Below are 26,975 nucleotides of genomic sequence, written 5' to 3' on the forward strand. Positions count from 1 at the left end.
CAGAAGGGCTACTATCAATATATAATGCTTTCAGAACTTCTTCTGAGAGATTAAAATTCTTCAGGCGGACTTCTACTGATCAAAAGCCATTAGAAAGGTATCTATAAATAAAGAATCTCTTCAGAAGGGCATCTATCTGATTAAAAGCCTGCAGAAATGACCGTATCAGTATAAAAGACATCTAATGATACCTTAGAAAGGTATCTACAAGTACAGAACCCCTTCAGAAGGGCTTCTATCTGATTAAAAGCCTTCAAAAAGAGCCGTATCAGTACAAGAGGCTTTTCTAATGACTTGTGTCAGTATAGGATGCCTTCAGAAGGGCTACTATCAATATATAATGCTTTCAGAACTTCTTCTGAGAGATTAAAATTCTTCAGGCGGACTTCTACTGATCAAAAGCCATTAGAAAGGTATCTATAAATAAAAAAATCTCTTCAGAAGGGCTTCTATCTGATTAAAAGCCTTCAGAAATGACCGTATCAGTATAAAAGACATCTAATGATGCCTTCGGAAGGACTACTATCAGTATATAATGCTTTCAGAACTTCTTTTGTCGGATTAAAATTTTTCAGACGGAGTTCTACTGATAAAAGGCCCTTAGAAAGGTCTCTATAAGTACAGAATCCCTTCAAAAGCATCCAGAAAGGGCCGTATCAGTATAAAAGGCTTTTCTAATGCCTTATGTCAATATACGATGCCTTCAGAAGGGCTACTGTCAACATATAATGCTTTCAGAACTTCTTCTGTCGAATTAAAATTCTTCAGGCGGACTTCTACTGATCAAAAGACATTAGAAAGGTATCTATAAATAAAGAATCCCTTCAGAAGGGCTTCTATCTGATTAAAAGCCTTCTGAAAGGACCGTATCAGTATAAAAGGCTTTCCTAGTGACTTATGTCAGTGCAGGATGCCTTCAGAAGGGCTACTATCAATATATAAAGCTTCCAGAACATCTTCTGTCGGATTAAAATTCTTCAGACGGAGTTCTACTGATCAAAAGCCATTAGAAAGGTGTCTATAAATAAAGAAGGGCTTCTATCTTATTAAAAGCCTTCAGAAAGGACCGTATCAGTATAAAAGGCTTTTCTAATGACTTATGTCAATATAGGTTGCCTTCAGAAGGGCTATTATCAATATATAATGCTTTTAGAACTTCTTCTGTCGAATTAAAATTCTTTAGACGATGTTCTACGGATCAAAAGCCCTTAAAAAGGGTCTATATGTACATAATCCCTTCAGAAGGGTTTCTATCAGATAAAAAGCCTTCAGAAAGGACCGCATCAGTATAAAAGGCTTTTCTAATGACTTAAGTCTGTATAGGATGCCTTCAGAAGGGCTACTATCAATATATAATGCTTTCAGAACTTCTTCTGCGGATTAAAATTCCTCGGACGGAGTTCTACTGATCAAAAGCCCTTAGAAAGGTATCCATAAGTACAGAATCCCTTCAGAAGGGCTTCTATCTGATTAAAAGCCTTCAGAAAGGACCGCATCAGTATAAAAGGCTTTTCTTATGACTTATGTCTGTATAGGATGCCTTCACAAGGGCTACTATCAATATATAATGCTTTCAGAACTTTTTATGTCGAATTAAAATTCTTCAGAAGGAGTTCTACTGATCAAAAACCCTTAGAAAGGCGTCTATCAGTATAGAATGCCTTCAGAAGGGGTTCTATTTGACTAAAACTCTTTAGAAAGCCCTCCGTCTGCATTGAAGACCTTCAAAAGGCCTCACATCCGATTAAAAAGCCTTTAGTAGGGGTTCTATCACTATAGAAGGCTTTCAGAACGGCATATGTCTGATTAGAAGCCTTAATAAAGGTTTCTCACTGTATAGAAGACCTTTAGAAGGGCTTATATCACATTACAAGCCTTTATATCAGTTCCTACCAAGCTGCCATCAATTTAGAAGACCTCAGAATGGTTTCTGTCAGTATATAACGCCTTCAAAGAGGTTTCTTTCAGTATAGAATGCCTTAGGAAAGGCTTTTATTGAAATATGAGGTATTCAGAAAAGCTTTATGCTGAATAAAAACACTGAGATGTGCTTCTTGCAGTATAGAAGGCCATCACAAGGGCTTCAATCAGTATAGAAGGCACTCATCAAGCCTTCAATCTAATTAAAAGCCATGAGGACGGATTTTATCAATATATAATGTCTTCATAAGAGCTTCAATTATTATGGGTGGTCTTCAGAAAGTTTTCTATCAATATAATGAGTATAGAAGACCTGGGATAGGCTTCTGTCGGTATAGAATGAATTCACAAGGTCTTCTATTTGATAAAAGGCCTTCAGAAATAAATTTAGAAACTCTTCTCGCTGCATTATATTCTATCTGCACAGAAGGCCTATCTAAGACCTTGAATTTTAGATACAGAAGGACTGCTTTCTATTTAAAAGGCTAAAAAACAATTTTTGTGGATTTCTTCTCTGTATTGCGGATGTTGCTCTGCTATCAGTTTCAACTACTTAAGGATGCACTGAGGTTGATGTACAGATTTCAAATTGTTCAATAGGAATGAACGAATTTATTGAATTTCATTCTACTTAGCTTCTACTTTTGAGAAGCGATATTGTCATCTAGTATTGCTTGATCAATTTCGTAGTATATAGTTGCTTATTTTAGTAGTATTAGATATATTTTACAGAGGTGTATTTTTAGCTGTTAACTTTAAATTTAAAAATCAATCAAAATAGGAAATATGAAAAGTTATAAAATCACAATGATAAATGCACAAAAGTTTCAAAGTGTTACTATTGGAATATAGATGGCGTTGAAGCTGTAATTATTAAAATGTTGATTGCTTCAAGACCTTTATAATTGTAGAGGGTCTATAAAAAGCGCTCGAAAACGAAGGTTTTTATGGGCTTCGATCTGTGTATAAGACCTCTAAAGGGCGTATGCTTGTATAGAGAGTTATATTATTATATCTGACAAAAAAATATATGGTTAAAACGACAATATATTCATATTTTTCTGTAACCATGTAAATTGTGACACCATTTGTTATGTCAAGCCTGATATATTTAGGAGAAGTAGCCTAAATTAAACTGAGGAGTTTAGGAAAAAAATTCAGTTAGTTTGGACGGAGACTCCAACACGCAGCAACTGTATAATGGTGGATTGTATGTTGAAAATAAGAACTTATCGAAGGACCATACAAATCTTCAGGAGTCAGAACTATTTAAACAGTTTTACATGTAATTAAAAACATTGTTGATTACTTTTATTATAACAATTTCGTTTTGAAAATATCAAACTTTATCGGGTAATTTTTCTACAAAGTTACCAAATTTCCATCCATACCTCTTAAATGATAACGTTCTTAAGAAATTTTTTTCCACCTACCTACCATGCCCATGTCTAGCCCTGTATATTTCAAGAAATACGAATTTCATTCATTGTGGTGAAAATACTATTGCCGGGTATCTATGCGGTTATCATTGATATTGACTTTCTAAATACAACAACAACGATCACAACAAACAAAATCAATAATTTGATATAGTGTTCAGTTCTCGTTTTTGGTTTACGTCGGTTCCATTAATTTGGTCTTCCAAAAACAAAACAAATAAAAAAATTATTGATTTTCTTTCCATGGAACATAAAATTTGATATCAGGAAGAAGAGCAAAATCGAATCGAACGAACGAACATTGGCATTCTTCGAAGGGAAATAAGAAACAAACAAAAATTACAAAAAAAAAACAGAAATAAGAACAGAAATAAACCACAAAGTCATCATCTTTTCCATGGCACTTGAAATGACACAGACAAAAAGACAGGCGGTTAGACAGCCAGACAGACATTCAAACAATCGATATAAGACTCTTCTGTGCCGTTGTCTATTTGAGAAGTCTTAAACGAAATAATAAAAATCAATTGATGTCTGATTCATTTGCGGTTCAGTTAAATACTCCTCTATTCAGTTAGCAGTTTTCATTGTTGTTGTTGGGCTGTTTTGCTTTTGTAATGCTTTTTTATTAACTTGGAAATGGTTCTCGGGTCTTCTTAGTTAGGCGTATTAGCGACAGTTGTTGTTTGGCATTGAATTTGTGTTCGTATTTTTTCTGTGTGGAGGCAGTGTAGTAGAAATAGGAAAATATTTTTTTATAAAATTCCAAAATAAGGCACTTAACGACAATTTGGAGAAATTGGAATGCCATTGACATGGAGCATCAGACCACCATCGACCATCTAACCACAAAACGTGGATTTTTAAAGAATATTTTTTTATGAGACCACCAAAAGTGGATTTTTTAAAAAATATTTTTCATGGGCTATTATACCGTTTGTTGGTCTAATTTTTCCCCCAATCGTGTATTGTAAAAAAATATTTTTCCACCAAACGTGGATTTTTTAAAAAATATTTTTTCACCAAACGTGGATTTTTTAAAAAATATTTTTCCCCCAAACGTGGATTTTTTAAAAAATATTTTTTCACCAAACGTGGATTTTTAAAAAATATTTTTCCCCCAAACGTGGATTTCTTAAAAAATATTTTTTCATCAAATGTGGATTTCTTAAAAAATATTTTTTGAGTTACCATCAAAAGTGAATTTAAAAAAAAAAAATATTTTTTCCAATGTACCATTAAACGCGGATTTTTTAAAAAAATATTTTTTTCGATGTACCATCAAACGTGGATTTTTTAAAAAATATTTTTTCGATGTACCATCAAACGTGGATTTTTTAAAAAATATTTTTTCGATGCACCATCAAACGTGGATTTTTTAAAAAATATTTTTTCGATGCACCATCAAACGTGGATTTTTTTTTTAAAAATATTTTTTCGATGCACCATCAAACGTGGATTTTTTTTTAAAAAATATTTTTTCGATGTACCATCAGACGTGGATTTTTTTTAAAAAATATTTTTTCGATGTACCATCAGACGAGGATTTTTTTAAAAAATATTTTTTCGATGTACCATCAAACGTGGATTTTTTAAAAAATATTTTTTTCGAAGGACCATCAAACGTGGATTTTTTAAAAAATATTTTTTCGATGTACCATCAAACGTGGATTTTTTAAAAAATATTTTTTCGATGTACCATCAAACGTGGATTTTTTAAAAAATATTTTTTCGATGTACCATCAAACGTGGATTTTTTAAAAAATATTTTTTCGATGCACCATCAAACGTGGATTTTTTAAAAAATATTTTTTCGATGTACCATCAAACGTGGATTTTTTAAAAAATATTTTTTCGATGTACCATCAAACGTGGATTTTTTAAAAAATATTTTTTCGATGTACCATCAAACGTGGATTTTTTAAAAAATATTTTTTCGATGTACCATCAGACGTGGATTTTTTTTTAAAAATATTTTTTCGATGTACCATCAAACGTGGATTTTTTAAAAAATATTTTTTCGATGTACCATCAAACGTGGATTTTTTAAAAAATATTTTTTCGATGTACCATCAAACGTGGATTTTTTAAAAAATATTTTTTCGATGTACCATCAAACGTGGATTTTTTAAAAAATATTTTTTCGATGTACCATCAAACGTGGATTTTTTAAAAAATATTTTTTCGATGTACCATCAAACGTGGATTTTTTAAAAAATATTTTTTCGATGTACCATCAAACGTGGATTTTTTAAAAAATATTTTTTCGATGTACCATCAAACGTGGATTTTTTAAAAAATATTTTTTTGATGTACCATCAAACGTGGATTTAAAAAAAAAAAAATTTTCGATGTACCATCAAACGTGGATTTTTTAAAAAATATTTTTTCGACGTACCATCAAACGTGGATTTTTTAAAAAATATTTTTTCGATGTACCATCAAACGTGGATTTTTTAAAAAATATTTTTTCGATGTACCATCAAACGTGGATTTTTTAAAAAATATTTTTTCGATGTACCATCAAACGTGGATTTTTTAAAAAATATTTTTTCGATGTACCATCAAACGTGGATTTTTTAAAAAATATTTTTTCGATGTACCATCAAACGTGGATTTTTTAAAAAATATTTTTTCGATGTACCATCAAACGTGGATTTTTTAAAAAAAATTTTTTCGATGTACCATCAAACGTGAATTTTTTAAAAAAATTTTTTTCAATGTACCATCAAACGTGGATTTTTTAAAAAAATATTTTTTCGATGTACCATCAAACGTGGATTTTTTTAAAAAATAATTTATTCGATGTACCATCAAACGTGGATTTTTTAAAAAATATTTTTTCGATGTACCATCAAACGTGGATTTTTTAAAAAATATTTTTTCGATGTACCATTAAACGTGGATTTTTTAAAAAAATATTTTTTCGATGTACCATCAAACGTGGATTTTTTAAAAAATATTTTTTCCATGTACCATCAAACGTGGATTTTTTAAAACATATTTTTTCGATGTACCATCAAACGTGGATTTTTTAAAACATATTTTTTCGATGTACCATCAAACGTGGATTTTTTAAAAAATATTTTTTCGATGTACCATCAAACGTGGATTTTTTAAAAAATATTTTTTCGATGTACCATCAAACGTGGATTTTTTAAAAAATATTTTTTCGATGTACCATCAAACGTGGATTTTTTAAAAAATATTTTTTCGATGTACCATCAAACGTGGATTTTTTAAAACATATTTTTTCGATGTACCATCAAACGTGGATTTTTTAAAAAATATTTTTTCGATGTACCATCAAACGTGGATTTTTTAAAAAAATATTTTTTCGATGTACCATCAAACGTGGATTTTTTAAAAAAAAATATTTTTTCGATGTACCATCAAACGTGGATATTTTAAAGAATACTTTTTCAGGCCATCCACAAAACGTGGATATTTTAAAGAATATTTTTTTCAGGCCATCTACCAAACGTGAATATTTTAAAGAATACTTTTTCAGGCCATCCACAAAACGTGGATATTTTAAAGAATATTTTTTTCAGGCCATCTACCAAACGTGGATATTTTAAAGAATATTTTTTTCAGGCCATCTACCAAACGTGGATATTTTAAAGAATATTTTTTTTCAGGCCATCTACCAAACGTGGCTTTTTTGAAGAATATTTTTCCATACCATCCACCAAACGTGAATTTTTTAAAAAATATTTTTCCATTGACCCAAGAAAACAAAACTTACAAATAATAAACTGAAACTTATTTTTACGACAATGTTCCAAATTTCCTAAAGAAATGTTTCTAAATGAGGGCATTGACAAAAAATTACCCTCCCCCTTCGTGCAGTATTTTGTGTGTGTTTTTTTTAAGATTATAGAATTTGTCTCAATTGACACTAATAAATGTGATCACATGTGTGCCTTACATTTTCATTCAATGACGCTGCTGTTCATGTCGATTTTCACATTTGTTTTGTGTTCAAAACACACAATTCTATATACGAAAACCTCCTCCCAAGAAGCAGAAGAAAAAAAAACAACAACAAATGAAAACGCTTAAACCAATTTAAAGTTGATGTTGCGTGCAATTTGTTCCCATGTCTGTCCCATTTGTAGGACAGCACAGTTTGTCTGTCCGACCTTCTGTTTTTCGGTTCCACCACCATTCATATTTCTGTGTTTTTTTTTTTATTTCATTGCAAAAAAAGTCTTCATAGAATTATTATTTTTTTTAAAGAAAATTCAAAAAATCTAAAAACCCAAATTGTTTTCAGTTGCCGGTGAGATTCTTGCTGCCGGCCTCCCTTTTCGTTTTCCATAATTTTGGTGTGTGTTTAGCATTTCAGTGCGTAGACATTTTTTTTGGATTTGTGATCTCCGTTGTTTTTAGCTAATTTTGATGGAATGAATAATGATCTTCTTAAGATTTTGTCATTTGCGTTTTTTTGGTCTTTCATTCTTTCCAAATTACATAAAGTTTCAACATTTTTCCCCTGAGAAATAATCTTTTAATGACATTTATGTTGTTTTTTAATGAATGGAATGAATGACGACGAAGATGGGGGATTATAATTTTGTTTTGACAACCACTGCTGGTATTTTTTCTAAGTTTATTGTCACTGTTGTTGCCGCTAATTATTTGTTCATTTAAGTTGTTTAAAATGGAAGCTCTTACTAGGCGTTTACACAAGACAGTTTGTCTCCAAATACAACTCTGATTTACTAACACATACATACATTTGTCGTTTGTCTCCCAGCTGTCCATAATGTTTTCAGAGACTGTAGGGTTAACAAATTGTTGACATTTTTGTAAAAAAGAAGTGAAACGATAATTGAAATGTGTTGAAAATAAAGGAATATGATCAAAAACAAAATATGTGAACGGAAAACAAAAAGAAATCGATAATTTTCATTCATAATTTTAGAACTGTTTTTGCAGTTGTCGGGACGCCTACGTCACAAAGGCAAGTTTTGGGTTTTTGACAATCAATACATGAACTGAACTGTCCTGTCATGTGTAAACGCAGGGTTAGCAGACTAAATTGTTGAGAATTGTTGAGTTCTTTGGCGCACAAAAATTATTTCTATGACAATTAAACTGTAAATAGAGAGATTACATTGGCAACAGTTTATGTTTTATTGAATTCGTATTTTCGTTACTAATGTAAAATGTTTCAATTTTCTATCAAAAGAAGCTCTTCAGATCTTTTATGAGATAAAATAGAACTTATATGAAAAAAAATCACTACAAGAAGAACTTTAGGTCTTCTAAGAGAAAATGAGAACTTCAGGCCTTCTGTGAGAAGCACTGCCTAGTCGAAGGACCAAATTTAACTTAACTACCCACAATGGGTTAATAATAATAATGAAACTTTCACAAAACCTCTTAAATATATTAAATGGAAATGTTATCTATGTTGCACAGTTCTAAAACAATTTCTTATTAATTTGTTTGGGTGTTAATTTTATAGATGGCGCCAGCCCATTATCAAGTCAGACACTCAACCATAATGTGCTACTTTTTGATAGAAAGAAAAATGTAATGTTGGAAATCCCTTGAAAACAAATATTGTTGGGTATTATTTTAAGATCGAAACAAGTAACAAACTACATGTGCTTAGCGAATCCAAGCCCCTCCAAAAATTTTAAATCTTATTGATATTTGATTTGTTGCAGAACCCACAAACAAGAGTGTCCTATTTTTAAAATATTAAATCAATACTTTTATTACACTCTGATCAAAGTTATCAGATGGTTACTATGTAACGCGTTCGAATGAACTTTACTGAATAAGTGATTTCTATAAATTTTGTTCTACTTAGCTACTACTAATGAGAAGCTAGATTCTCATCTAGAACGGCGTCACTTAAAAATAGTAGTAACTAAAATATTTCTTTCAGAAGGATTTCTAATTGTATGGATGCTCTTCAAAAGTCTTTAATCTGTCTACAAGGCCTTCAGAATGTATAGAAGACATTCAAAAGGCAATCTATCTTCATAGAGGTCTTAAGAGAGGCATATATCGATATAGAAGGCCTTTAGAAGGACTTTTATCTATATAGAAGGCCTTCAGAATGATTTCTATCTGTATAGGAAACTTTTATAAGGGTTTCTAATTGTATACAATGCGCCGAAAGATCTTCCATCAGTATAAAGGACTTCTGTCCGTATAGAAGCCATTAAAAGGCTTCTTTCTAAAGAGAAGACCTTCCGGAGCATTTCTATCTATATAGACGACCCTCAAAAGGGTCTCTAATTATATAGGAAACCTCCAAAGGTCTTCAATCTGCATACAAGGCCTTCATCAGTATAAAAAGCCTTCTATACACTTCTATTTGTATAAAGGTCTTTAGAATGACTTCTATCTAAATACATCTTATTGATTTGTTCCAGAACCCACAAACAAGAGTGTACCACTACTGAAACATGAAATGAATACTTTTATTACACTCTGATTAAAGTTATCAGATGGTTACTATATAACACGTTCGAATGGACTCTACTGAACAAGCGATTACTTTAAATTTTGCTCTACTTAGCTACTACTTATGAGAAGCTAGGACTTCTAATTGTATGGATGCTCTTCAAAAGTCTTTAATCTGCCTACAAGGCCTTCAGACTATATCGAAGACATTCAAAGGCAATCTATCGGCATAGAGGTCTTCAAAGAGGCATTTATCGATATAGCAGGACTTTTATCTACATGGAAGGCCTTCAGAACTATTTTTATCTTTAAAGGAAACTTTTATAAGGGTTTCTAATTGTATACAATGCGTCGAAAGGGCTTCCATCAGCATAAAGGGACTTCTGTCTGTTTAGAAACCATTAGAAAGACTTCTTTCTAAAGAGAAGACCTTCCGGAAGTGTTCTATCTATATAGACGACCTTCAAAAAGGGTCTCTAATCATATAAGGAACCTCCAAAGACCTGCATAAAGGTTTTTGAATGACTTCTATCCAAATACATCTTATTGATTAGTTCTAGAACCCACAATCAAGAGTGTACTATTACTGAAATATGAAATCAATACTTTTATTACACTCTGATCAAAGTTATCAGATGGTTACTATATAACGCGTTCGAATGAACTTTACTGAATAAGCGATTTCTTTAAATGTTGTTCTACTTAGCTACTACTTATGAGAAGCTAGATTCTCATCTAGAACGGCGTTACTTAAAAATAGTTGTAACTAAAATATTTTTTTCAGAAGGACTTCTAATTGAATGGATGCTCTTCAAAAGGCTTTAATCTGCCTACAAGGCCTTCAGACTTTATCGAAGAGGCATGTATCGATATAGAAGGCCTTTAGAAGGACTTTTATCTATATAGAAGGCCTTCAGAACCATGCCTATCTTTATAGGAAACTTTTATAAGGGTTTCTAATTGTATACAATGCGCCGAAAGGTCTTCCATCAGCATAAAGGGACTTCTGTCTGTATAGAAGATATTAGAAAGACTTCTATCTAAAGAGAAGACCTTCTGGAGGATTTCTATCTATATAGACGACTTTCAAAAGGGTGTCTAATCATATAGGAAACCTCCAAAGGTCTTCAATCTACATACAAGGCCTTCATCAGTATAAAAAGCCTTCTATACACTTCTATCTGCATAAAGGTCTTTAGAATTACTTCTATCTAAATACATCTTATTGATTTGTTCCAGAACCCACAAGCATGAGTGTACTATTACTGAAATATGAAACCAATACTTTTATTACACTCGGATCAAAGTTATCAGATGGTTACTCTGTAACGCGTTCGAATGAACTTTACTGAATAAGCGATTTCTTTAAATTTTGTTCTACTTACCTACTACTTATGAGAAGCTAAATTCTCATCTAGAACGGCGTTACTTAAAAATAGAAGTAACTAAAATATTTCTTTCGGAAGGACTTCTAAATGTATGGATGCTCTTCAAAAGTCTTTAATCTGTCTACAAGGTCTTCAGACTGTATCGAAGACACTCAAAAGGCCTTCTATCTTCATAGAGGCCTTTAGAAGGACTTTTGTCTATGTAGAAGGCCTTCAGAACCATTTCTATCTATATAGGAAACTTTGATAAGGGTTTCTGATTGTATACAATATGCCTAAAGGTCTTCCATCAGCATAAAGGGACTTCTGTCCGTATAGAAGCCATTAGAAAGACTTCTTTCTGAAGAGAAGACCTTCCGGAAGGGTTCTATCTACAAAGACGACCTTCAAAAGGATCTCTAATCATATAGGAAACCTCCAAACGTCTTCAATCTACATACAAGGCCTTAATCAGTATAAAAAGCCTTCGATACACTTCTATCTGCATAAAGGTCTTTAGAATGAGTTCTATCTAAATAAATCTTATTGATTTGTTTCAGAACCCACAAGCAAGAGTGTACTATTACTGAAATATGAAATTAATAATTTTATTTCATTCGGATCAAAGTTATCAGGTGGTTACTCTGTAACGCGTTCGAATGAACTTTACTGAATAAGCGATTTCCTTAAATTTTGTTCTACTTAGCTACTCCTTATGAGAAGATAGATTCTCATCTAGAACGGCGTTACTTAAAAATAGTTGTAACTAAAATATGTTTTTTTTTCACAAGGACTTCTAATTGTATGGATGCTCTTCAAAAGTCTTTAATCTGCCTACAAGGCCTTCAAATTGTATCGATGACATTTAAAAGGCCTTCTATCTTCATAGAGGTCTTCAGAGAGGCATTTATCGACATAGAAGGCCTTTAAAAGGACTTTTATCTATATAGAAGGCCTTCAGAACCATTTCTATATATATAGGAAACTTTGATAAGGGTTTCTGATTGTATACAATGCGCCGAAAGGTCTTCCATCAGCATAAAGGGACTTCTGGCTGTATAGAAGCTATTAGAAAGACTTCGATCTATAGAGAATACCTTCCGGAGGATTTCTATCGATATAGGCGACCCTCCAAAATGTCTCTAAACATATAGGAAACCTCCAACGGACTTCAATCTGCATACAATACTTTTGTTACACTCGAATCAATGTTATCAGTAACGCGTTTGAATGGACTTTACTGAATGAGCTATTTCTTTAAATTTTGTTCTACTTAGCTACCACATATGAGAAGCGAGATTCTGGTCTAGAACTTCGTTGCTTAGAAATAGCAGTAACTATAATATTTTGCATTGTTGCATTTCTTGGCAGTTAACTTTCACATTTAAATTAGAGTTGCTTCTTAGAAATTAAGAACTAAAACTAGGTTTCCATTAAGGATAAATGAAATAAATACGATTATATATGAATTCAGAGTTTTAGCTTAACATACTCAACAAAATATTTACAAAATATACAATGGACCGTTTCAATTTTTTTTTTTAATATCGAATGGAAATATTTCTATGTGAAGAATATATAATATTTGTCTCAAAAAGTTTCCTTTAAAATCTTTTTAATCGCCATAATTGCATGTTTTTGTCATCTCCATCACTATGGTAATTAACTCTAATGTTTTTGATCACATTAATATAAAGATATAATACACATTTACATCAATTTATCAAATTAATAAGTAATTCGGTTATAGCTCGCAGAGAGGATAGAATGCTGGCGAAAGCAAAGTAGACGAAAGGTAGATTTGTAGCTTAACTATGAGTTAGTTTCCTTTTTACAGAAGTCAGCGAATTCCACACAAAAAAGTCGTCGTAAAGTTCTACCCATAGAGAGAGTGCTGTCAACTTTCATTTTAACTTTTTTTTTCATAATTATGGGAAACTCAAAAAATATTTTGGACAATCGCACTACAAGTAAGGTAAATTGCCGACACAAATTTTGGATTGTGTCTCTGATATTATTTACTGGCGCCATCTGGTAAAAACTACAAGAACATATTCAACATCACTTTTTGGTGTGTGTCTACGCTAAAGAGTGATAACACCAAATGGCATCACCAAATCGAGCAAGTGGCATTCCTGTATTTAGAAACTCCCCATTTCCTTTCTACTGATAGTCTTCACGATCTCTACTAAAATGCCCTCTACCAAATGTATAGAAAGTATTTATTTTGAATATAAGGTCTTCAGTCTGTATAGTAGGCCTTCATGTGGTGTCTGTTCTCATATAAGATCTTTAGAAAGGGTTTATTATTGTATAATAGGCCTCCCAATGTCTTCCATCTACATACAAGGCCTTCATTCTTCATAGAAAACCTTCAAAAAGGGGTTTATATCTGCATAGACGCCATTAGAATGGCTACTATCTAAATAGAAGTCCTTCGAGAGAACTTCCATCTATATAGACGGCCTTGAAAAGTTTCTCTTATTGTATTGTGGGCCTCCTCTTCAATCTGTATACACGGCCTTCAGTCAGTACAAAAGGCTTTCAATATACTTCTATCTGCATAAACGTCTTTGGAAAGATTTCAATTTATATAGAAAACCTTCAGAAGGACCATCCAAGGTTTTCAGAAGGGTTTCTTATTGTATAGAAGACCACCAAAGTTCTTTCATCCACATACGAGGCCTCCAGTCTATATCGTAGCCATTCAAAAGGCCTTTCATCGGCCCAGAAAGACATTTGTCGATATTGAAGGCATTAAGTAGGACTTCTGTCTAGATTGAAGGAATTCAGAATGTTTTCTCTCTTTGTAGGAGGCTTTTAGAAGGCCCCGAAAGGTCTACCATCTGCATATAGGGACTCCCGTTTGTATAGAAGCCACTATCTAAATATAAGGCCTTCTAGAGGATGTCCATCTATATCGACGACCATCAAAAGGGTCTCTAATTAAATATAAAAAAACTTCAAAGATATTTCATCTGTATACAGAGCTTTTACCCATTATATAAGGCCTTCAATATTTATATTTATAAAGAAGGCCTTTAGGAGGACTTATGTTACGTAGATGGCGTTTAAAATGCATTATATATCTATTGAAGGCCTTCAGAACGACTTCTGTCTTTATAAAAGGACTTCTGAAGAACTTTCAACTATATAAATCTTATACACTATAAAATTTAATATTAATAAGAACTTTTATTCTTCTCATATACTGAGGAAGTGTCAACTACGTGTAGAGCAATTCATTTCACCTTCAGAAGGGCTTACCACTGTATAATTCTCATTCACATTAAAATTGTATATGAATAAGAGTTTCAACTCTTCTCATATATTGAGGAACACTGTTTGACAATATAATAGCTTCTTTTACAATATTAAGTCAGTCGAGTAGATCAAAAAAATTGGGCAAATATAGAAGGTTCCTAATAGAAGACTAGGATGAGGTCAACAATACAACCTTCTTATAGAAGATGGTTGAGACCATAACGAAGTTTTTCCAGAAGTCTTCTTTTGGAAGACCGTGAGTTTTCTAACAGAAGACCACAATGACTTATTCTAGAAGATCATGATGTCTTCATCTGGAATACCATGGCGTCTTCTTCTGGAAGACCAGGAAAACTCCTTGTTGAAGAGGTTGACTTATAGAGAACTATAAGCTCTTCTTGTAGTAGATCATGAGACTTCTAATAGAAGATTATTAGGTTAACTTGGAGAAGACCATTAGGTAACGTTCTAGAAGGCCATGGTATAGTTTTCAAAAAAGCATGAGATCTTCTTCAGGAAGACCAAGAGATCTTCTTGTAGAAGGTCGTACCTTATTCTTACAGAAGGTCCTTTTCTGGATGATCAAATATAAAAAACGTTTTCAATTTGTAGGTCCCTAAGTTGAGCTTGGTAACAACTTTGCCTCCCACCTAGACAGATCCCTTCAACATATGTAGCCCCTTTAAGATCCTCACCCGCCGACCTTTAAACATTCTCGAAAACTTAATTAAACCATAAAATTATGCATTCAGAGACAACAACGTAAAATTATAATAAATGTCAATGTCGCTACTGTGTAATTTAACGAAAAAAAAATACGCAGCCAGCATAGAAGCAAATCCACTATTAGAGGCGATAATAAATATCTGTGCAAAAACACACATTTGAAAATCATTAAAATGATACGCAAGAAGAAGAATCGCAGCGTAAATGTTTTTAACAAAATTCAAAATATTTTGCCACGATGCAAAAACAAAAAGATCTGTGACGTTAATAGTCAAACAAGAAATTATTTTCTTCTTTTGGCCTTTGTTGTTGGCTTTAAAGCCAAGATAACTAACGGCCCGGCCCACACGGAAATTTGCAATGAATGAATTGAAAATTGAAAACATTTGTTACCAGCCACTGTGTGGCCTGGCTTTCGACGCCTTTTAACTGTGTGATAAAGTTGGTAAGTTGGTAAAGGCGTCATAAGTCTCAAAGGGGCGCACAGATATGACTAAAAGATTATAAGACCGGTTCAGACAGTGCTAATGGGTGGCTTATGACAAGCCAGCATTGTTGCATTGACGTCGCCAGGTTTGCTGATATACGGGCCATGCAATTAATTGGGCGTTGTAAAAAATCAACTTTAAACCTATAAAACGTGGGACATAATGCAAATGGTTTTGCATTAAAACAAGCCTTGATTCAAATAAATTATCTAACGGTGTGGAATGTGTTACAAAATTTAGAGCAAGGTTTTTGTGGTTAGCGAATGCATCGCAGCAGGAGTCAGCCTAACACTAAAATCAAACAATTAGGTAATTTGAGAACCTGAAAAGAGAATGGGCTTTGTTGATTCTTTGATAAAATGCTGTAATGTAAGGTCTTAGCCAAGTCCATTAATGTATCGTGTGTGTGACAAGATTAGCATCAGTTTAAGGTTAGTAAAAAACTAATCTGGTTTATTTATAATTTATTAATATTTTATTTAAAGAATTAATTAGTTTTTTATTTCATTTTCTTAATGCTATTCTCTTTTCTTTGCACTTAACTTCATGATAATATACTGTTACGGAATTAGGGTTTAACTTAATCCCGTGTAGACGTTGTTTTATTTCCCGATACGATTTATACCAAATAAAATTAGGTTTCGCTTTAGATTAGGATTCTACAATACTTTATTGATTTCAATTCAGTCATTCACACAAGACTTCAGTTCAGTTAGTTTACACTTTACTCCTTTACTTACACTGACGGTTTAAAGCTCGCGGTTTAATAAACAACTAACTCCCAGCCGCTCCTTTCCCGTATTTATATGTGCCTGCTTATACACAGACTGTTCTACTCCTTTTAATCTGGGAGGTTCTACAATGTTCAGGCGAACTGCTAACCGATTCGCAAATACACACATGTACGCACATACAAACAGACCGATGAGTGCAAACAACTCGTATGGGGCTGTGGTAGTAAATAAGGGAGAGGAGAAGGGGTGTCGCAATGCAGAAGCCTAATTGAATAGTCCTAAGCCCTAAAGAAGGCCTTCTATAAATATAGATGGATTTCTGAAGACCTTCTATATTGACAGAAATCCTGTTAAAGTACTTCTATATTGAGGTAGTTTTTCTAAAGGCCTCCATGCAGATAGAAGCCCTTTTGAAGGCTTTCTATGCAGATTGAAGGCTTCGTATGTTGTTGGAAGAACATTGGGGACCATCTATACAATCAAAAGCCTTTCCGAATGCCTAATCCAAAAATAGAAGGCATTCTGAAGCTGCCTATATAGACAGAAAAGTTCCTGAAAGACCTTTGTTCAGATATAAGTCTTCCTTAAGGCATCTACGCAAATAGAAACTCAATTGAAAGTCCTCCATACAGCTTGAAAGTCTTTTAGGCAGATGGAAAGCCTTTGGATGGATTCTATACCATTAAAAGCCATTCTGAAAGCCTTCTATAAAGAAAGAAAGCCTTTTATATAGACAGAAATCTTCGCGAAGGTGTTCCCTTTTGAAGGCTTTCTATGCAGATTGAAGGCTTCGTATGTTGTTGGAAGAACATTGGGGACCATCTATACAATCAAAAGCCTTTCCGAATGCCTAATCCAAAAATAGAAGGCATTCTGAAGCTGCCTATATAGACAGAAAAGTTCCTGAAAGACCTTTGTTCAGATATAAGTCTTCCTTAAGGCATCTACGCAAATAGAAACTCAATTGAAAGTCCTCCATACAGCTTGAAAGTCTTTTAGGCAGATGGAAAGCCTTTGGATGGATTCTATACCATTAAAAGCCATTCTGAAAGCCTTCTATAAAGAAAGAAAGCCTTTTATATAGACAGAAATCTTCGCGAAGGTGTTCTATATAGTTAGAAGTCGTTCTAAAGGTCTCTGCGCAGATATAACCGCCTTATGTATGTATATAGAACCTATGGGGTCCATCTATATAATTGTAAGCCTCCTTGAAAGCCCTCTATAAAGATAGAAGAGATTCCAAAAGCCTTCAATATAAACAGAAGACCTCTTGAAGGCCTTCTATAGAGATAGAAGCCTTTTTGAAGACTTTTTATACTCATTGAAGGCCTTGAATGCAATTAAAGGACTCTTGGAGGATTTCAATATAATAAGAAACCCTTTCTAGGGCCTCTATAAAGGCAAAAGACCATGAGAATGTCTTCTACATAAAGGGAGATCTTTCTAAAGTCCTTTAGGAAGATTAAGGCCTTTACAAAGGCTTTGATTCCAGATAGGAGACTTGTGGAGGCCTTCTACTGAATCAGAAGCCCTCCTGAAGGCCTATTTAAGACATTTTATGTTAACAGTGGTCGGTCCTCCTAAAGGCTTTCTATATTGATAGAAGTCTTTCTAAAGATCTATATGCTGACAGAAGCCCTTTTGAAGGCTTTCTATACAGACTGAAGACTTTGTATGCAGTTGGACAAGTTTTAGGGGTCATCTATACATGAAGAAACCCTTCTGAGTGGCTAATATAAATATTGAAGGCATTCGGAAGCTTCCTATATTGACAGAAACCTTCCCGAAAGCCTTTTATCTGTATATAAGATTTTCTAAAGACATCTATGTATTCTGAAACTTCATACATTGACGAACACCTTCCCGAAAGCCTTTTATCTGGATATATTTTTTTCTAAAGACATCTATGTACATAGTAACCCTTTTGAATGACTTCTATACAGACTGAAAACCTTGTATGCAGATGGAAAACCTGTGGAGGTTTTCTGTACAGATAGCTGCCCTCTTTAAAGTCATTTTATCTGGATATAAGTTTTTCTAAAGACATCTATGTACTCTGAAGCTTTCTATATTGACAAAGGCCATCCCGAAAGCCTTTTATCTGGATATACGTTTTTCTAAAGACATCTATGTACATAGTAACCCTTTTGAATGACTTCTATACAGACTGAAAACCTTGTATGCAGGTGGAAGACCTGTGGAAGTTTTCTGTACAGATAGCAGCCCTCCTTAAAGTCCTCTATTGGGATATAAATACTCTTAAGATTTTCTACAAAGACCTCTATGTAGCTAGAAGCCCCCTGGAATCTTTATGTATAGACGGAAATTCTCCAAAAGGGCTTCTATCTGCATAGATATGCTTTTGAAAGCTTTATAAACAAACTTAACCCCTTATATTCAGTTAGAGGACCTGTGGAGAGCTTCTATCAAAGACGAGGTCATCTGGACGCCTTCGATTAATATATAAGGCATTTTAAAGGCCTACTTTATACGCGGAAGTCATCCTGAAGCCCTTTTTTATAGGAAGAAGACTTTCTAAGGGTCTCTACGCCGATAGAAGCACTTTTGAAGGCCTTCTATGCAGACTGAAGGCCTTGTATACAAATAGGGGACCATTAAAGGACTTCTGTTAAGATTGACGTCAATCTGAATGTTTTCTTTATAGGCAGAAGTCTTCTTCAAGTCCTTATATTTAGACAGAAGTCATTCTAAAGTCCTCTATGCATATATAAGCCCTTTTAAAAGTATAGAGATTGAAGGCATTTTATGCTCATGGAAGACCTTTAACGCCATTTTATAAATATAGAAGCTATTATTAAAGCCTGCTTTAAAGGAATAAGGCATGCTCAAGGCATTCTATATATGCAGAAGATCTCCTTAAGGCCTTCTATATAGATGTGAGTTTCCCTAAAGGCCTCTGTGCAGATTTGGTGAGACTTGTTCCTATTAAAATAAAGGGTTAGCAGATTTATGTCTACCAAAAAGTACTCTATAACCTCGTCATTGGGTAATAGTAGTCCCTGCTGCGATATGGTATTCTATAAGACAAATGTTTAATGGTCACACGACACGAAAATTTGATGCATCATAGCATTTTTATAAAGGATTGTTTGACTTCAGAGCCTTCCCTTTTAGTTTACCTCAGCAAGTAATTCTCATTCACATCATAAACCCGGATGAATAAGTACTTCAGAGTTAATCAACCACGTTGTCATGTCGGCCGGCCTAAAGGCTTTCAATACAGATAGTAACCAGTCTTATACAAAGAAGTCCACCTTTCATCTTTGATAAGAAAATCTATTCCGTATTCTTGGTGAAAGATTTTCAAGCCAAATAAATCTTGGAAATTTGCCGCATAAAATTGTCGTGATATTATTTTTGTTGTGGTAGTTTATTTTCAATAATCGTATTATATATGCCATTTGCCTAGAACGTAGCGACTCATATAGCGTTCGCAATCACATTTAATTTTATTTGCAATTATTTTTCCAATAATTGTTGTTTTTGTGGTTGTTGCTTTAATTTATCGCACATTGAAATAAAATTGTAGCCGATTCATGACAAAAACAAAACAACAAATTCAAAAGCAAACTTTGTAGAAATTTTAAAAAGCAACAAATACAACAGAGAACACTTAAAACGCACGAATAAGGCAAACCAGACGGATAAAATAAGGCATAACGACACCATGTCAATGAAAATGAGAATGAAAAAATAGCGCATAAATTACCCCAGCAGCGCCATATGCCGCCGTCGGCGAGACAAAGCTAAACAGCAACCGAGCCAGCCACCCAACCTACAGTCACAGTGCACTACATACCCCGCACGATCGATAAACCATCAACCTTCTACCGCCAATTCAAAAGGCATTTGCAATTAATATGCTTTGTATTGAAACGATTTGCAATCGTAACAAATTATTAACAAATCATTTTTATATAGAAAAAATAAATACAACAACAGCAGCAACAACCACACAGAAAATATCCAAGAATTCTGGGTGTGCTGTTTACTTCGAGACTTGCATAGTTTTCAATGCTAATTGGTTTCTTTTTTGTGCGAGATAAGTTCAAGTTTAATTGATTTGAAGTTTTTCCAAAAGAGAGAGCAGGAGAAAAGAGATAAACCATATGGAAAAGTCCTGCGTAATTTCCAATTTCTTAGTTGATTTTTGTTGAGGACCTTTTCGAAGCTCCGTTACCATTTTAGGAAGGAAAGAAAGGCCTATTTTCATCTTGACAAAGAAAATCTGTATAATAAATAGTCCAATGAATGCTTGGCAAAAGGAAAACTTGGAGAGGCCTCCAATACAATGAGAAGCCCTTCTAAATGCCTCATCTGAAGAAAGAAGGCCCTATGAACACTTAAATCAGAGTGAGGCAGAGAACATTTTTGGGTCTCTCTTGTGCTCTCAATGAGCGTAAATTTGTTGTTGTTCACAACGTGTTAGCATATACACAGGCTGTGAGCGATAACAAATTTACGGTCACTTAGAGCACATGGGCTCTCTTGTGAGTCACAATGCCTCCTCCTGACTTAAATAAACACATTTGACCAATTTCTAACTCGAAGGACAATTGTTCCCTTTAGATTTATTATCGAAGGACTATTTTGGCATAATTGACAATATTTATATCCGTTATTTATGACGTCGAACGTAGAATTCACTTCAAAGATCTTTCTGAAGACATTCTATATAGATGGAAGTGCTTCTGATGACCTCAATGCAGATGGAAGCCCTTTTGAAGGTCTTCTAAACAGATTGAATGCCTCTTAGGCAGCTGAAAAACCTTTGGACACCTTCTATGCAATAAAAACCCTTCTCAAGGCCTTCTATAATGAAAGGAGCTGTTCTGAAGACTTTCTATATAGAAAGAAGTCTTCCTGAAAGAGTTTAAAGATCTGTTCTTAGATATAAAACCTTTTGACGGTCATTTGAACATACTGCGGGCCTTGTATGCATATAGAAAACCTTAGGAGTCTTTCTGTACAATTATAAGCCTTTCTGATCGCCTTATTTAAAGTATAATGCATTCCGCAGGCCTCTCATATGAACCGAAGGCCTCCTAAAAGCCTTCTATATGTTCCGTTAGAAAATGACAGCTGTGTATTAGACAATCATCTAGCCGAAGTACCATTATTTTCACATATTTCCATGTTGGAAAATGTGCATAACGAATAATCCAATGAATGCTTGGCAGATGGAAGGCCTTCTGTACAATTAGAAGCCCTTCTAAAGTCCTCCTATAAAGAAGGAAGGCCCTCTGAACACTCAAATAAACACATTTGATCAAATTGTAACTAGAAGGACCATTTCCCCTTTAGGTTTACTACCGAGAGATCAATTTGGCATAACTGACAGTATTTAAAACGTTATTCATGACGTCGAACGTAGAATTCAATTCAATGATCTTTCTAAAGACTTTCTATATAGATGGAAGTGCTTCTGAAGGCCTCTATGCAGATGGAAGCCCTTTTGAAGGTCTTCTACACAGATTGAATGCATCTTAGGCAGCTGGAAGATCTTTGGACACCTTCTATGCAATAAAAACCGTTTTCAAGGCCTTCTATAAGGAAAGGAGATATTCTGAAGAATTTCTATATGGAAAGAAGTCTTCCTGAAAGTGTTCTATATTGTTGGAAGTCTTTTTAAAGATCTCTTCTCAGATATAAAACCTTTTGACGGCCATTTGTACATTCTTCGGGCCTTGTATACATATAGAAAACCTTTGGAGTCTTTCTATACAATTATAGGCCTTTCTGCATTCCGCAGGCCTCTCATATGAACAGAAGTCCTCCTAAAAGCCTTCTATATGTTCCGTTAGAAAATGACAGCTGTGTATAAGAGAATAATCTAGGCGAAGGACCATTATTTTCACCTATTTTCATGTTGGAAAATGTGTATAACGAACAATCCAATGAATGCTTGGCAGATGGAAGGCTTTCTGTACAATTAGAAGCCCTTCTAAAGTCCTCCTATAAAGAAGGAAGGCCCTATGAGCACTCACATAAACACATTTGATCAATTTGTAACTCGAAAGACCATTTTCCCTTTAGATTTACTGCCGAGAGATCAATTTGGCATAACTGACAATATTTATATACGTTATTCATGACGTAGAACGTCACTTCTAAGATCTTTCTGAAGGCTTTCTATATAGATGGAAGTGCTTCTGAAGACCTCAATGCAGATGGAAGCCCTTTTGAAGGTCTTCTACACATATTGAATGCCTCTTAGGCAGCTGGAAGACCTTTGGACACCTTCTATGCAATAAAAACCCTTTTCAAGGCCTTCTATAAGGAAAGGAGATATACTGAAGACTTTCTATATAGAAAGAAGTCTTCCTGAAAGTCTTCTATATTGTTGGAAGTATTTTTAAAGATCTCTTCTCAGATATAAAAACTTTTCACGGCCATTTGTACATTCTGCGGGCCTTGTATGTATATAGAAAACCTTTGGAGTCTTTCTATACAATTATAAGACCTTCTAAATGCCTTATTGAAAGATATAATGCATTCCGCATGCCTCTCAAATGAATCGAAGTCCTCCTAAAAGCCTTCTATACAGATAGAAACCTTTGGTAACGCTTCTATACAGACATAAGCCCATTATGAAGCTTTCTATACAGTCTGAAGGGCTAGAATGTTGATAAAAGACTTTTGGAGGACTTCTATATTATTGAAAACCCTTTTGAGGCCTTCTGTGAAGAAGGAAGTCATCCTGGAGGCCTTCTGTATAAATGGAAATCTTTTTAAGGTTTTATGAAAAGAAAAGCCCTTTTGACGGTCTTTAATACAGACTAAGGTAGGTCTTAGAAGAAATTCTAAAGACCTTTTATACAAAAAGATGTATTCCTGAAGGTGTTTTATATGTTAGATGCATTTCTAAAGCTCTCTACGCAAATATAAGACCTTTTGTAGAGACTGAAGGCTTCGTCTGCATAAAGAAACTCTTTTGAGTCTTCTAAAAAATTATAGGCCCTTCTGAAGGCCTTATATAACGATAGAAGGCATTCTGAAGGGCGTCCATATAAAGCGAAGTGCGTCTAAAAGCCTTCTGTACAGATATAAGACTTTCGTAAGGATTCTATGCGGATAGAAGCACTATTAAAGGCTTCCTATACAGTCTAAAGCCTATAATGCCGACAAAAGACTATTTAGGACTTCTATATTATAAGAAACCCTTTAAGTGCCTTCTATAAAGACAAAAGTCCTCCTGAAGACCCTCTGTATAAACGAATATCTTTCTAGAGACATTTATGAAGATAAAAACGTCTTCTGAAGGAATTCTATAAAGATAGAAGGCATTGTGAAGGGCTTCTATATAGACAAAAATCCTCGGGAAGGACTTTATAATGTTTAGAACTCTTTGCAAAGGTATCTATGCTGATAGAGGACTCTTCGATATTGACTGAGGCCTCTTTGAAGGCCTTCCACACCAATTGAAGCACTCCTAAAGTCTAGATAAATATAGAAGTTCTTCTGATGACCATCTATAGAGATATAAATCCTTCTGATGGTATATATGCACATAAAAGCCTTACAAATGATCTTCAATACAGACAGAAGCCCTCCTGAAAGGCTTTTAAAACCTTCCATACCAATCAAAGCCCTCCTGAAAACCGTCTATAAAGAGAGATGCTCTGCTGAAGGCCTTCTATACAGATATAAGGCTTTTTTTGATCGTCTTTTGTACCTTAGAAGTCCCACTAAAGGCCTTCGAGCCAGATAGGAGTTTTTCTGGACTCCAGCAAGCCTTCTGTACTGATAAAAGCATTCCAGAAGGTCTTCTATATAGATATAAGTCTTCCTGAAGGCCTTCTGTACAGATAAAAGCCTTCCTGAAGGCTTTATGTAGGGATAGAAGCCAACTTAAAGGCAGATAGAACCTTTCTGAAGACCTTCGATATAGATAGATGCCTCCTGAAGGCATTTTATGCAGATAGAAGCCTTTGTGAAGGTCTTCTATATTTTTAGAAACCTTTTCGAAGGGCTTTTATACATAAGGCAGCCGCCCGAAAGGCCTTCTGTACAGAAATACACCCTTCGAAGGCCTTCGTTAGATACACAAGTCTTCCTAAAGGCATCCTTTACAGATAGAATAACTCCGAAAGCTTTATTTACAGATAAGAGTCCTATTAAATGCATTCTATAGATATAAAAGCCCTTCTGAAGGCAGATAGAACCTTTCTGAAGACCTTCTCTGTAGATAGAAGCCTCCTGAAGGCATTTTATGCAGATAGAAAGAAGCCTTTGCGCAGATCTTCTATACTTTTAGAAACCTTCTTGAAGGATTTTTATAAATATGGAAGCCCCCGAAAGGTCTTCTGTACAGATATACACCCTCCGAAGACCTTCTATAGATGCAGAAATCTTCCTAAATACCTCCTCTACACATAGAATCGCTCCGAAAGCTTTATTTTCAGATAATAGCCCTATTAAATGTATTCTACAGACATAGAAGCTCTTCTGAAGGCAGATAGAGCCTTTCTGAAGACCTTCTTTGTAGATAGAAGCCTTCTGACGGAATTTTATGCAGATAAAGGCCTTGAAAGTCTTTTATACATTATACATATGGAAGCCCCCCTAAAGACCTTCTGTACGGATAGTATCCCTCCGAAGGCCTTTTGAAAATATAGGCACGTTCATAAAGGCCTTCTATACACTTAGAAGACATCCCAAAGATCTTCTATAAGGATAAAAGCCCTCCTGAAGGTCTTCTATACAGATAAAATACCTTCGAAGGCCTTCTATAGAGATGACCCCCCTATAAAGGATTTCTATAAAGATAGACGCTCTCCTGAAGATCATCTATATAGACAGAATTCCTCCGAATAGAATAGAAAGCCTTGCAAGGCCTTTCATACAGATAAAATTCTTCCGAAGGCCTCCTATATCGAGAGAAACCCTTCTAAATGTCATCCGATAAATTAAGGGGTCTTCTATACAGATAGAACTTTCCTTAAAGGCCTTTTGAAGATATAGAAGCCTCCTTGAAGGCGTTCTGAAGAGATAGAAGCACTGGCGAAGGTCAGATAGAACAGATGCCGAGGGTTTTATGTACCTCCTAAAGGTCTTCTAAAGGATAAAGTCCTCGTAAAGGTATTTTATAGAGATAAAAGCCCTCCGAAAGCTTTATTTACATATAAGAGCCCTACTAAATGTATTCTATAGAGATAAAAGCTCTCCTGAAGGCATATGCTCTACTATAAAGTAAGGAGTCTTATTAAATACCTTCTATACAGATAGAAGCTTCCTTAAAGGCTTTCTGATAATATAAAAGCCTCCCTGAAGGTGCTCCGAAGAGATAGAAACACTCACGAGGGTCTTCTATACATATAGAACACATCCTGAAGGCTTTATGTACAGTTAGAAAACTTCCTAAAGGTATTCTAAAGTATAAAGTCCTCGTGAAGGTATTTTATGGAGATAAAAGCCCTCCTGAAGGTCTTTTATGCAGATAGAATCCCTTCGAAGGCCTTCGATACAGATAGAATCCCTATGAAAACCTTTTATAAAGAGGCCTTAAGGCATTCTGAAGAGATAGACGGCTTCCTTAAGTCTTTTATAAAGATATGCACACAGAAGCCCTCCTAATGGTCTTCTATGCAGATAGAAGCCGTACTGAAGGGCTTGTGAAGAAATAGATGCCTTTCTGAAGAGATAGAAACCTTTATATAGGTCTTCTATAGAGATAAAAAAACTTTCTAAAGAGATGAAAATCCTCGTAGTGGTCTTCTATACCTATAGAATGCCTCGTGAAGGTCTTCTATAGAAATAGGAGCTCACCGAAACCGTTCTTTACAGAGAGAAAAGCCCTCCTAAAGTCTTTTTATACATTTCAAAAGCTCTTTCCGTATAGGTAAACCATTCATGAAGGCCTTCTATACATACATATATAAACCTTTCTGAAAGTCTTATATACAGACAGAAGCCTCCCAGAAAGCCTTATATACAGTATAATCATTCCTGAAGGTTTTCCAAACAGACAGAACCCTCTTGAAGGCATTCAAATTGAATAGGCGGTCCAGAATGTTTTTTATATAGGTAGAATTCCCCTGAAGGTTTTCAATACAGATATAATTCTCCTGCCGTCCCTCTTCCTTTTTTCAGAAGGCCTTCTGAAGCTATTGAAGCCTCTCTTTAGAAATAGAAAACCTGCTGAAGTGTTTCTGCATCAATAGAATACTTCCGAAGGCCTTCTATACAAGTAGAAGCTTTCAGGAAGCATACTGTATAGATGGAACCCTCCTGAAGGCTTTCTATACAGATAGAACTCTCGTGAAGACCTTGCCTACATATAGAAGTCTTCTTAATGCTATCTCTACAGAAAGAATCCTCCTTTACATACAAATAGATCCTTCCTGTAGGTCATTTATTCATATATAAACATTCCTGATCGGCATCTTTGCTGCTAGAAGCCCACCAGAAAGCTTTCTAACCAGCTAGGAAGTGACCGTAAGCTCTTCTGAAGATCATGTATACTGATAGAAGCCTCTGAGGACCTTCTATATAGGAAGAAGCTATCCTGAAGGCCTTTTTAGATAGAAGATAGAATCTCTTCTTAAGACATTTTCTACAGACCAAGGTGTAGATCCTTCAAGCCCT

The 26,975-nt window shown here is 34.5% G+C and overlaps 1 protein-coding gene across 3 annotated transcripts in view; it reads right to left on the bottom strand.

The window, feature by feature from the left end:
• The window catches only part of msi (RNA-binding protein musashi), a 576,326-nt gene that overhangs the window by 542,510 nt on the left and 6,841 nt on the right, over positions 1-26,975 (bottom strand). The gene's annotated exons all lie outside the window — the stretch shown is intronic.

The sequence above is a fragment of the Musca autumnalis genome, unplaced genomic scaffold (genome assembly GCF_047663935.1).
Source record: "Musca autumnalis isolate F117 unplaced genomic scaffold, ASM4766393v1 scaffold_1, whole genome shotgun sequence".
Lineage (NCBI taxonomy): Eukaryota > Metazoa > Arthropoda > Insecta > Diptera > Muscidae > Musca > Musca autumnalis.